This window comes from Corythoichthys intestinalis, chromosome 10 (genome assembly GCF_030265065.1).
Source record: "Corythoichthys intestinalis isolate RoL2023-P3 chromosome 10, ASM3026506v1, whole genome shotgun sequence".
Lineage (NCBI taxonomy): Eukaryota > Metazoa > Chordata > Actinopteri > Syngnathiformes > Syngnathidae > Corythoichthys > Corythoichthys intestinalis.
In genome coordinates, this window is record NC_080404.1 from 36,069,294 (window position 1) to 36,080,187 (window position 10,894).

A 10,894-nucleotide genomic window follows, 5' to 3' on the forward strand; every position below is an offset into this window, starting at 1 on the left:
TATTTAAAGGTTTAATACCGACTTACATGGAAATCTGGGTTACATTTCCAGCGCAGGAACGGAACTAGTTCGTGAACTGTGGACTACCTGTATTCTTCTGGGGAAATCCCTCTTGACATACGACCATTTCGACGTACAAACCAGGTCCTGGAACAAATTAAATTCGTATGTCAAGGTACCACTGTATTATGCAACAGGTTTTTCACACCGCCATTTAGGGATTCTCTGCCATTCCTTCATGCAGATCCTCTCCGGTTCTGTCAGTTTGGATTGTGAATCCTAGTGGACAACAATTTTCTGGTCCATCCAGAGATGCTCCATTGGGTTTAAGTAAGGGCTCTGTTTGGGCCTTTCAAGAAAAGTCATGGAATTGTTCTAAAACCACTCCTTTGTTATTTTAGCTGTGTGCTTAGGGTTATTGTCATGTTGGAAGGTCTGGGGTCTGTAGTACTCTGGCATAGGTTTTTGTCTATACTTGGCCACATTCATCTTTCCTTCAATTGCAACAAGTCCTCCTGTCCCTGCAGGTGAAAAATACCCCCACCACGTGATGCTGCCACCACCTTGCCTGCTTCAATGTTGGGAATATACTGGACAGGTGATGAGCAGTGCTTGGTTTTCTACATACACATTTTATTTAAAGTATTGTAATTGTATTAAAAATATATGGGGCTAATATCACTTAAATGTGCTCCTAATTAATTCGGATAAATACACGAAAAGAACTAAGGGATGACAATTATCGGCCCAGGTAGTTCTACCAATGAGGTGTCCCTTTTATTTTTTTAAGGGAGTTGGCAACCCTAACTTTGAGAAAAAATTTCCTGATAGCCCGCAAATTTTCTTCCGTTTTACGTCGTCCTTTTTGGTGGGAATTTGACAAAACTTTTTAACAGGCCCCCAACAGTCCGTACAATTGACCACGCAGCAAGTGTGACCCATTCGCCCCACTAAATCCTCGGCCAAATGTGGAAAAAAATTGAACAAAATTTAAAGTACAGTGGTTCTTGCCGCACGCGACCATAATGGAACACAAGAAATGTAAACAATGACCTCACGAAATATCATCTATATAGAAAGGTGTGTGGCTTTCCTAATCAAGTCCAATCCATCTAATCAAACATAGCTGGACTCAAATGAAGGTACAGAACAATTTCAAGGATGATTAGAAGATATGGACAGGACCTGAGTTAAGTATATGAATTTCAGGAAAAGTATCTGGATACTAATCGCCATGTGAAATTTCAGTATTCCTTTTTTAATAAATCTGGAAGAAAACAAAAACAGTTTTTTGTTTTTCTGACATTACGGAAAAAATATTTTAATTATTTTGGCAAATGTTTGCAACATAGTAAAAAGGGAAAAATTTAATGGTGTGTGAAAACTTTTCATAACCACTATATATTTGCATGTATGTTACTGCAAATGCAGTTAAATGGGAAATATTCTATTCCAGGTGTGTCACTATATAATCATGCTATGGGCTCAAACATTCAATTATGGTGAGTCACGTAAAATTATATTGCGCACAAAATGACATGCACAAAAACATGACATATTTAAAGAGTAAAGACAAACAATTCTCAGAGATTTACATTGATTATATATATATATATATATATATATATATATATACATTACATTATATTACATTAAATGCAGATGAGGTGTAGTGAATAAATGTACTATTCTCAAACTCCCACTTTGTACCTATGCTCAACAGACGTGAGGTCTTTTTTGGCAAGCAGGGGGCTGCTCTAGCTACTGATTGGATGGTTTCCTGTGATCCCTTTAAAGTGTCTAATGTGTTTTGTGCGTGTATCTCGTTACATGGCGTGAAGATTGGCTAGCTTCCTCTGACCCTTGAGCAGTGGGGACATTTTTACCTTCACGTTGAACTTTAACTTCGATTGTTTTTTTACCTCGAAAATCTCCACAGGGATTTGAACTGCATGAACTTGAATGACACACTTTTGACTTGTTCACTACAATTCAGTTACTGCAAACTAATGAGACTGCGAGTGTATCGCTGCATGTTTGTCTCTGCGTGTTTCTGTGTGTGCGTGTTTGTGTCTTTGTATGTTTAATGTGTATCCGTCCATTTTTGTTAGTGCTTTCGTGTGTATCCCCGTGTACTTGTGTCTTTCTTTACTTGTCTGTGTATCCACGTATGGTAAATGTGTTGGGGTGTGCTGATCCATGAGTATACGTGGGTGGGTACTTTTATTGCCATGAACTTCTGTGACACACTTGGACTATTTCCACAGCATTCGATTAGTGCAAGCTAGTGTGTGCTGAAAAATGTGAGCGAGTGCATCAAAATTTTATGAAAAAGTAGCTAAGCTCAAGTTTGTTGAGCAAAGTTTTGCAAAAACTGCTGTTTTTCTTTTTTTGTGCGTGTGTGTGTGTGTGGGGGGGTTCCGGCCTGGAAAAGATTACCGCATTCACTGCCATTGACGTGATAAGACGTCCAACTCAATCTTGAACCTCTTTATATCATCAAATGCGATTTTAATATTGTTCTTGCATCACCCAATCCGTGGTGTACCAAAGCTATCATGTAGCACGTGTTGTAATTACATTACACACCGTGGATATGTCAACGTCCCGCGTCAGATTTCTGACTGCCTCTGATTCTCGGCCTTGGCGGGATTATTTCCAGTGTAATCGTGTCAAAGGATGAATGATACGATTCGCCATGTTTACCAACGCGCCTCTTCCCTCCTTTCTTCTTAGAGACATCTGTCACGTGTTCCCAGCGAGCTCCTCGCCTTGAATAAATGATGGAAGAGATGATTTGGTGCCTGTGGAGCTCCACCCCAAAACATTCCGTTTCCCTATTAGCTGCTTTTGGAACATGTTGAGATGAAGGCTTGTACATGCAATATTATTCATAATTAGACGTGGTGAAAATTCAGACATAGTTAACTTATATCGATGAACTAGCTAGTTAATTTTTTTTCAATATGTGGCCAGCGAAAGAAATATTGTGCTGTTTTTCGCGAAAATTCTACAAGTTCTGCTTTCTGTCCCATTTGGCCTTTGTTTGGTGTCCTACTTGGCCTCGAACAACAGATGCGTTTTGTCTGTGGCTCACTAGGTCTACAAAATGTCATCCCCGTGTTTAAGCACAGGATTACACGTCAGCGCAGCCACTTGGACCTGCGCCCGTCGCCTCATTGCCGCGCAGGCGGAACGCTGCAGTCAACCATCACAAAAAAAGGCCCAATAAACTCGAGGTTGAACATGAGTTTCTGCAGTTTTGCCCATTAGACGTTCTGCGCAACACAATCAAATGTCCGACTTTCCGCCGTATGCACACAAAAAGACAGTGAAATCAACAATGGCTGCCGCCAGCGATTTGGCTGACAGGATATTAGCATAAAGCGGCTAATGAGACAAAACACGTTGAAAAGAAGGATTTCCTCCTTTGTTGTTTTCTGATCCTCTTTGTTTGTCCCCTTTTGTGGCGCCAAACAAACATGCCTTCAGTGGGAAATAATGCCAAGAAGAGATGGCTGTGTGTATATGTGACTGTGTGTATAGCTTATATGTATTGTATATACTGTATATTAATGCTGTCAAATTCATCGCATTAACGGGCGGTAATTAATTTCTTTAATTAATCAATTTAAAATATTTGACGCATTTAACGCATGCGCGGAATGACCCGCTCATGCATTGCCTCAAACAGATTACAATGACGCCGTTTTTTTGCACATTGAGAGCTAAGAGGCAAAGAAATGCGAGTGGACACAGGCGTTCATTGGACCGCACCATTTATTGGCATAAGCTTTGGCAACTTTTTCACAACAAACATAACTATTTTGGCGTGCAACGTGGGGAAGAATGACAAGAGATGATCTTTTTCTTATCACGCTTCATTGAACACAACGCAGAACATATACCATTTGCAGCCACCACTGACAGTCGTGGTTGCCCAACTTGCCATCATGCATTTGGGCGGAACAGTTAAATCGCTACAGTATCATTTAGAGAAAGCACAACAAAAATAATATTCCTATCTCTCAAAAGACAAAATAATGTTCACAAGAAGAAAAGCGCTCAATGCAAAGAGAACTGGCATTCCCAATCAAAATAGCTATGCAAAATACATATAAAACTTACTCAGACTTTGGTCAAACTCTATTCAAACATTTCGTTCAGCTCAACAAATACACTAGATGGCAATATTTAGTCAGAATATACAAACTAGCAGAGGTCTCGTACGTTATGAATTCAACACTCAAATGAACATAAGGTACAATGAACCCAGAAACTACGGCGTCAGTCGAGGGGCAAAACACACTCGTTGGCTAGATCTCTAATCAATTTAAAACTTGCCACTAAAACCTTGTGGTGTATTTCAATCACTACCTTACGTAGTTAAAGACACTGTGGAAGAACGGCAGGGAGCCCATGTGACATCCCGCTTGGCGACGTCAACAATGGCGAGCTATTAGTTTATTTTTTGATTGAAAATGTTGCAAATTTTATTAAAACCAAAACATTAAGAGGGGTTTTAATATAAAATTACTATAACTTGTATTCACATTTATCTTTTAAGAACTACAAGTCTTTCTATCCGTGGATCCCTTTAACAGAAAGAATGTTAATAATGTTAATGCCATCTTGTGGATTTATTGTTATAATAAACAAATACAGTACTTATGTAAAGTATGTTGAATGTATATATCTGTCTTGTGTCTTATCTTTCCATTCCAACAATAATTTACAGAAAAATATGGCATATTTTAGAGATGGTTTGAACTGCGATTAATTACGATTAATTAATTTTCAAGCTGTGATTAACTCGATTAAAATTTTTAATCATTTGACAGCCCTAATATAAATATATATACACTGGGGCAAATAAGAATTTAGTCAACCACCAATTGTGCAAGTTCTCCTACTTGAAAAGATTAGCGAGGCCTGTCTCAACCATGAGAGACAGAATGTGGGCGAAAAAAAACCCCCCAGAAAATCACATTGTTTGATTTTTAAAGAATTTATTTCCAAATTAGAGTGGAAAATAAGTATTTGGTCACCTACAAACAAGCAAGATTTCTGGCTGTCAAAGAAGTCTAACTTCTTCTAAATAGGTCTAACAAGGCTCCACTTGTTACCTGTATTAATGGCACCTGTTTTAACTCATTATTGCTATTAAAGACACCTGTCCACAATCTCAGTCAGTCACACTCCAAAATGGCCAAGACCAAAGAGCTGTCAAAGGACACCAGAGATAAAATTGTAGACCTGCACCAGGCTGGGAAGACTGAACCTGCAATAGGTAAAACGCTTGGTGTAAAGAAATACTGCGGGAGTAATTATTAGAAAATGAAAGACATACAAGACCACTGATGATCTCCCTCGATCTGGGGCTCCATGCAAGATCTCACCCCGTGGCGTCAAAATGATAACAAGAAAGGTGAGCAAAAATCCCAGAACCACACGGGGGGGACCTAGTGAATGACCTACAAAGAGCTGGGACCACAGTAACAAAGGCTACTATCAGTAATACAATGCGCCGCCAGGGACTCAAATCCTGCACTGCCAGACGTGTTCCCCTGCTGAAGAAAGTACACGTCCAGGCCTGTCTGCGGTTCGCTAGAGAGCATTTGGATGATCCAGAAGAGGACCGGGAGAATGTGTTATGGTCAGATGAAACCAAAATAGAACTTTTTGGTAGAAACACAGGTTGTCGTATTTGGAGGAGATCTGCATGGAGGAATGGGTCAAAATACCAGCAACAGTGTGTGAAAAGCTTGTGAAGAGTTACAGAAAACGTTTGGCCTCTGTTATTGCCAACAAAGGGTACATAACAAAGTATTGAGATGAACTTTTGATATTGACCAAATACTTATTTTCCACCATGATTTGCAAATAAATTCTTTGAAAATCAAACAATGTGATATTCTGTTTTTTTTTCTTCCACATTCTGTCTCTCATGGTTGAGGTTTACCCATGTTCACAATTAAAGGCCTCTAATATTTTCAAGTGGGAGAACTTGCACAATTAGTGGTTGACTAAATACTTATTTGCTCCATTGTATGTGTGTGTGTGTGTATGCATGTATAAACTGTGAACCCTATTTGTCATGGTGTAATGGGTTCAAGACCTACCCAGATCACGTGAAAAAAACACCATACAAGAAGACCCGTTACTGGAGTTACTAGTTTAGTTTGTTGTAAACTAGCTCCTACCTCAAATCACAAGTAGGAAATAAAAATCAAGCTCCCAAGATAGTCGTCATTTTTATGGTAACCAACGTGAAATTGACGCCATTTAGCCTTTGTGTCACAACACAAAAAGATTTATTTTATTTATTTTTTTATTTTATAGATAAAAGATTATTCACCGGTTTATAGGTTATAACTCATGAAATTCTCCCTTTGGTACACTAATAAATCGAGGTAGATCTGCACACTACGTGGTACAACATAGAAAATTCGCAATTCCAAATTAGGACAGGCAAACCAATTCACTCTACATGAATGGCGAGGAAGTAAGATGCATTACAGCAGGCAGACAAATGACTGCATGTGACTTTGTCGCCACCCAGTGGTCATTTTGTAATTGAGCGTTTACATTCAAGACTAAACTGACGTTTTAACAAAGATCAGGGATTGTAATATACAATCAGTCAGCCAAATTTCTTGTTTTAAAAAATATACACGAACACATTATAACTGTATATTTTGGAAAACAGATCAGGCCTGTATAAATTTTATTCCAAATTAATGAAAATGTTTACATTTTAATGATTTTATATATTTACAAGCGCTATCCTTTACATTTTGATATTCCATGATTTATACGAATTTCGCTACCAGTCAACACTGTTATGAACCATAGCGGCCACATAGAGGAGCTGTTGTACTATTCAATTATGCAGCAGAATTTGGATCAGTGAACTGACAATCTGCATCTAAACTAGTTATTCCCTTGTAATATACTTTCTAAATATTTAATTTGGTTGCAAAAAAAGGATTCATTTTCCCGTTATGGAAAATAACATCATGATGAAAACACTTTTTGTGTCAATTCACATGGCCTTCGGAGAGCACCATTGAAGGGACTGAGGTCATAAACTGTCAATTTATTACTGTGTAATTGCCAAAGGTGAGTTTAATGACCTTTATCTTTGGCAGTGTGTGACATCACATCAATGTTACATAGCTACTACTATCAACTTTAAAGTGCATAAATTTGGGTGAAACATTTGACGACTGAATACAGTTGTTTATGTATGCTTGAGTTAATGATTAGACGCAGGGTGTTGATCCTCTGATTTAAGGTCTTTGCTATCATCATGTGGCATCCAAATGCAAATGCAAAACCCTTTTGGGCGAGCGTCTTATTTTTTTTGGGGGGGGGGGGGGGGGGCGGCTGTACGCAGGTGGTCATTGTATTTGACGATTCTTTTTGTTTGCAATACCACTGCTAAACACAGAAAGGTGCTAAAGACAGATCAGCAAAGCAGCACACTGCTTGATAATGTTCTTCTGCAGAAGTGATTCTAAACCTTGTGGGTTTTATCTGTGTAAGGTAGAACACGCTTTAACACGTTAGATCTGACACCATGGTGGGGGAAGCGGGGTGACATTTCCTGCGAGCGTCTGACCCGAAGGCCGATCTTAGCTGCTATCCTGAGATGCGGAGACAGCTGCAGAGCAATGCTGCCAAGCGGAGCACCTATCATTGGTCACCTCCAGCACAGGCGTTCATATTAGCTACACTGCCTGCAGGGGAATCGAACCCTATATAAAACACTTTAAAGGCCAGTCCGTGCACCTAATGAAAATAGAGTGTAACTCTACGTTACCTGGGATAGAGAAAATGAAATGGTTATTTGGTTATAAGGATTGTTTTGATGGCGTCCTACAGGAAAAATAGTTAAAAAAGGGACTTCTTTATGCTTCGAATATAAATACAAACGTCACAAAATTTGGAGATGTATGCTTTTTGCAGAGCTTTTTCAGTTCAGTGTGAACCACACCTACTGTACATAGTCATCGGGGATAGGCTCCAAGACCTTTCTTATCCTCATGAGGATAAAGCTCTACAGAAAAGAATGAATGAATATAGAAAACCACATTTCATCATGCCAAAAACAAAAATAACAGTTTCAGCATAACAATATCTATGTTTTTCCTTGCTCTTTTGGGGATTCAGATCAATGGATGTCGTAATTGTCAATTGTGGAACCTTTAAAGCCATTTGAGGCATTTGCTGTGATTAAGGGCCATATAAATACAGTGCCTTGCAAAAGTATTCGGCCCCCTTGAATCTTGCAACCTTTCGCCACATTTCAGGCTTCAAACATAAAGATATGAAATTTAATTTTTTTGTCAAGAATCAACAAAAAGTGGGACACAATCGTGAAGTGGAACAACATTTATTGGATAATTTAAACTTTTTTAACAAATAAAAAACTGAAAAGTGGGGCGTGCAATATTATTCGGCCCCTTTACTTTCAGTGCAGCAAACTCACTCCAGAAGTTCAGTGAGGATCTCTGAATGATCCAATGTTGTCCTAAATGACCGATGATGATAAATAGAATCCACCTGTGTGTAATCAAGTCTCCGTATGAATGCACCTGCTCTGTGATAGTCTCAGGGTTCTGTTTAAAGTGCAGAGAGCATTATGAAAACCAAGGAACACACCAGGCAGATCCGAGATACTGTTGTGGAGAAGTTTAAAGCCGGATTTGGATACAAAAAGATTTCCCAAGCTTTAAACATCTCAAGGAGCACTGTGCAAGCCATCATATTGAAATGGAAGGAGCATCAGACCACTGCAAATCTACCAAGACCCGGCAGTCCTTCCAAACTTTCTTCTCAAACAAGGAGAAAACTGATCAGAGATGCAGCCAATAGGCCCATGATCACTCTGGATGAACTGCAGAGATCTACAGCTGAGGTGGGAGAGTCTGTCCATAGGACAACAATCAGTCGTACACTGCACAAATCTGGCCTTTATGGAAGAGTGGCAAGAAGAAAGCCATTTCTCAAAGATATCCATAAAAAGTCTCGTTTAAAGTTTGCCACAAGCCACCTGGGAGACACACCAAACATGTGGAAGAAGGTGCTCTGGTCAGATGAAACCAAAATTGAACTTTTTGGCCACAATGCAAAACGATATGTTTGGCGTAAAAGCAACACAGCTCATCACCCTGAACACACCATCCCCACTGTCAAACATGGTGGTGGCAGCATCATGGTTTGGGGCTGCTTTTCTTCAGCAGGAACAGGGAAGATGGTTAAAATTGACGGGAAGATGGATGCAGCCAAATACAGGAACATTCTGGAAGAAAACCTGTTGGTATCTGCACAAGACCTGAGACTGGGACGGAGATTTATCTTCCAACAGGACAATGATCCAAAACATAAAGCCAAATCTACAATGGAATGGTTAAAAAATAAACGTATCCAGGTGTTAGAATGGCCAAGTCAAAGTCCAGACCTGAATCCAATCGAGAATCTGTGGAAAGAGCTGAAGACTGCTGTTCACAAACACTCTCCATCCAACCTCACTGAGCTCGAGCTGTTTTGCAAGGTAGAATGGGCAAGAATGTCAGTTTCGCGATGTGCAAAACTGATAGAAACATACCCCAAGCGACTTGCAGCTGTAATTGGAGCAAAAGGTGGCGCTACAAAGTATTAACGCAAGGGGGCCGAATAATATTGCACGCCCCACTTTTCAGTTTTTTATTTGTCAAAAAAGTTTAAATTATCCAATAAATTTTGTTCCACTTCACGATTGTGTCCCACTTGTTGTTGATTCTTGACAAAAAATTAAAATTTTATATCTTTGTTTGAAGACTGAAATGTGGCGAAAGGTTGCAAGGTTCAAGGGGGCCGAATACTTTTGCAAGGCACTGTAAATGAAAACCACTTTACTAAGGCTATGCTGGCCACCCATTTGGAATTCATGCCCAAAGCTCAATGATGACAGCCTTTAATGTCTTCTTCCCCGGAGGAGTCAACTGGATGCCACAGCAGCAACCACAACAATCAACCAAGTGAAGTCAACGCTACAATATCATAAACAGAAGATGTTAGAAGCTACAGTACAGGTGGGTTTGAAATATTGAGCCAGGTTTGTAGAAAATAAGTCTCTCATAAGTCTACCATCCCAACTACAATATCACTAAGCCAAAGCCTGTTAGCTCACGAGTTAGTTGGTGCAGTTGCACGCATCCAGGGGACACACCCACAGCATTTGAAAGCTGACACAATGGCTTAATTTAAATTAAAAAATAAATTTAAAAAAAAAAAAAAAAAAAAAAAAAAAGATTTAAAGCTTATTTCAAAAGATTTGGTCATTTTTTAATTTTTTTGGGAGGGGGGGGCTGCTCATAGTTACCTGACATAGGCTCCAATACCCTTGCGAAACCTCGTGAGGATAAGCAGAATGGAAGTTGAATGAATGAATGAATATAGGTTTTCAGTCAAATTGGTTTGTTAACTAAAACACTAATGTAAATTATATTTAGTATATAAAATGTCGGTGTAAATACTAATAAAACATAGATCGCTGTTTTACATTTATTTCATTTTTTTTTTTTTAATTGTAATAAATTATTAAATTTACTGGAAATAGTACAATTTTACTATGAGCCTAAATTGAAAATGGTATTACTGAGAAAATTTGTGAAATTAGGACTGTGCGGCTTATCGTCAGGTGCGCTCTTCAGTGGGTAAATTACAGTAAGTATTATTAAATGGCACTGGACAATTAAAAAAAAAAAAGAATTCGATATTTGATTGGTGAACTGTTTTTCTTACCTCATTTACAAATGACCTGGCCCAGTTATCCCCTTTTACAGTTCCAATTTGCTCCTTGACCACAATTGCATAATTCTCATGTATTATAATCATTGCCCTTTTA

At 38.9% G+C, this 10,894-nt stretch overlaps 1 long non-coding RNA gene across 1 annotated transcript in view; it reads right to left on the reverse strand.

The window, feature by feature from the left end:
- The window catches only part of LOC130923219 (uncharacterized), an 80,635-nt gene that overhangs the window by 39,173 nt on the left and 30,568 nt on the right, over nucleotides 1-10,894 (reverse strand). The gene's annotated exons all lie outside the window — the stretch shown is intronic.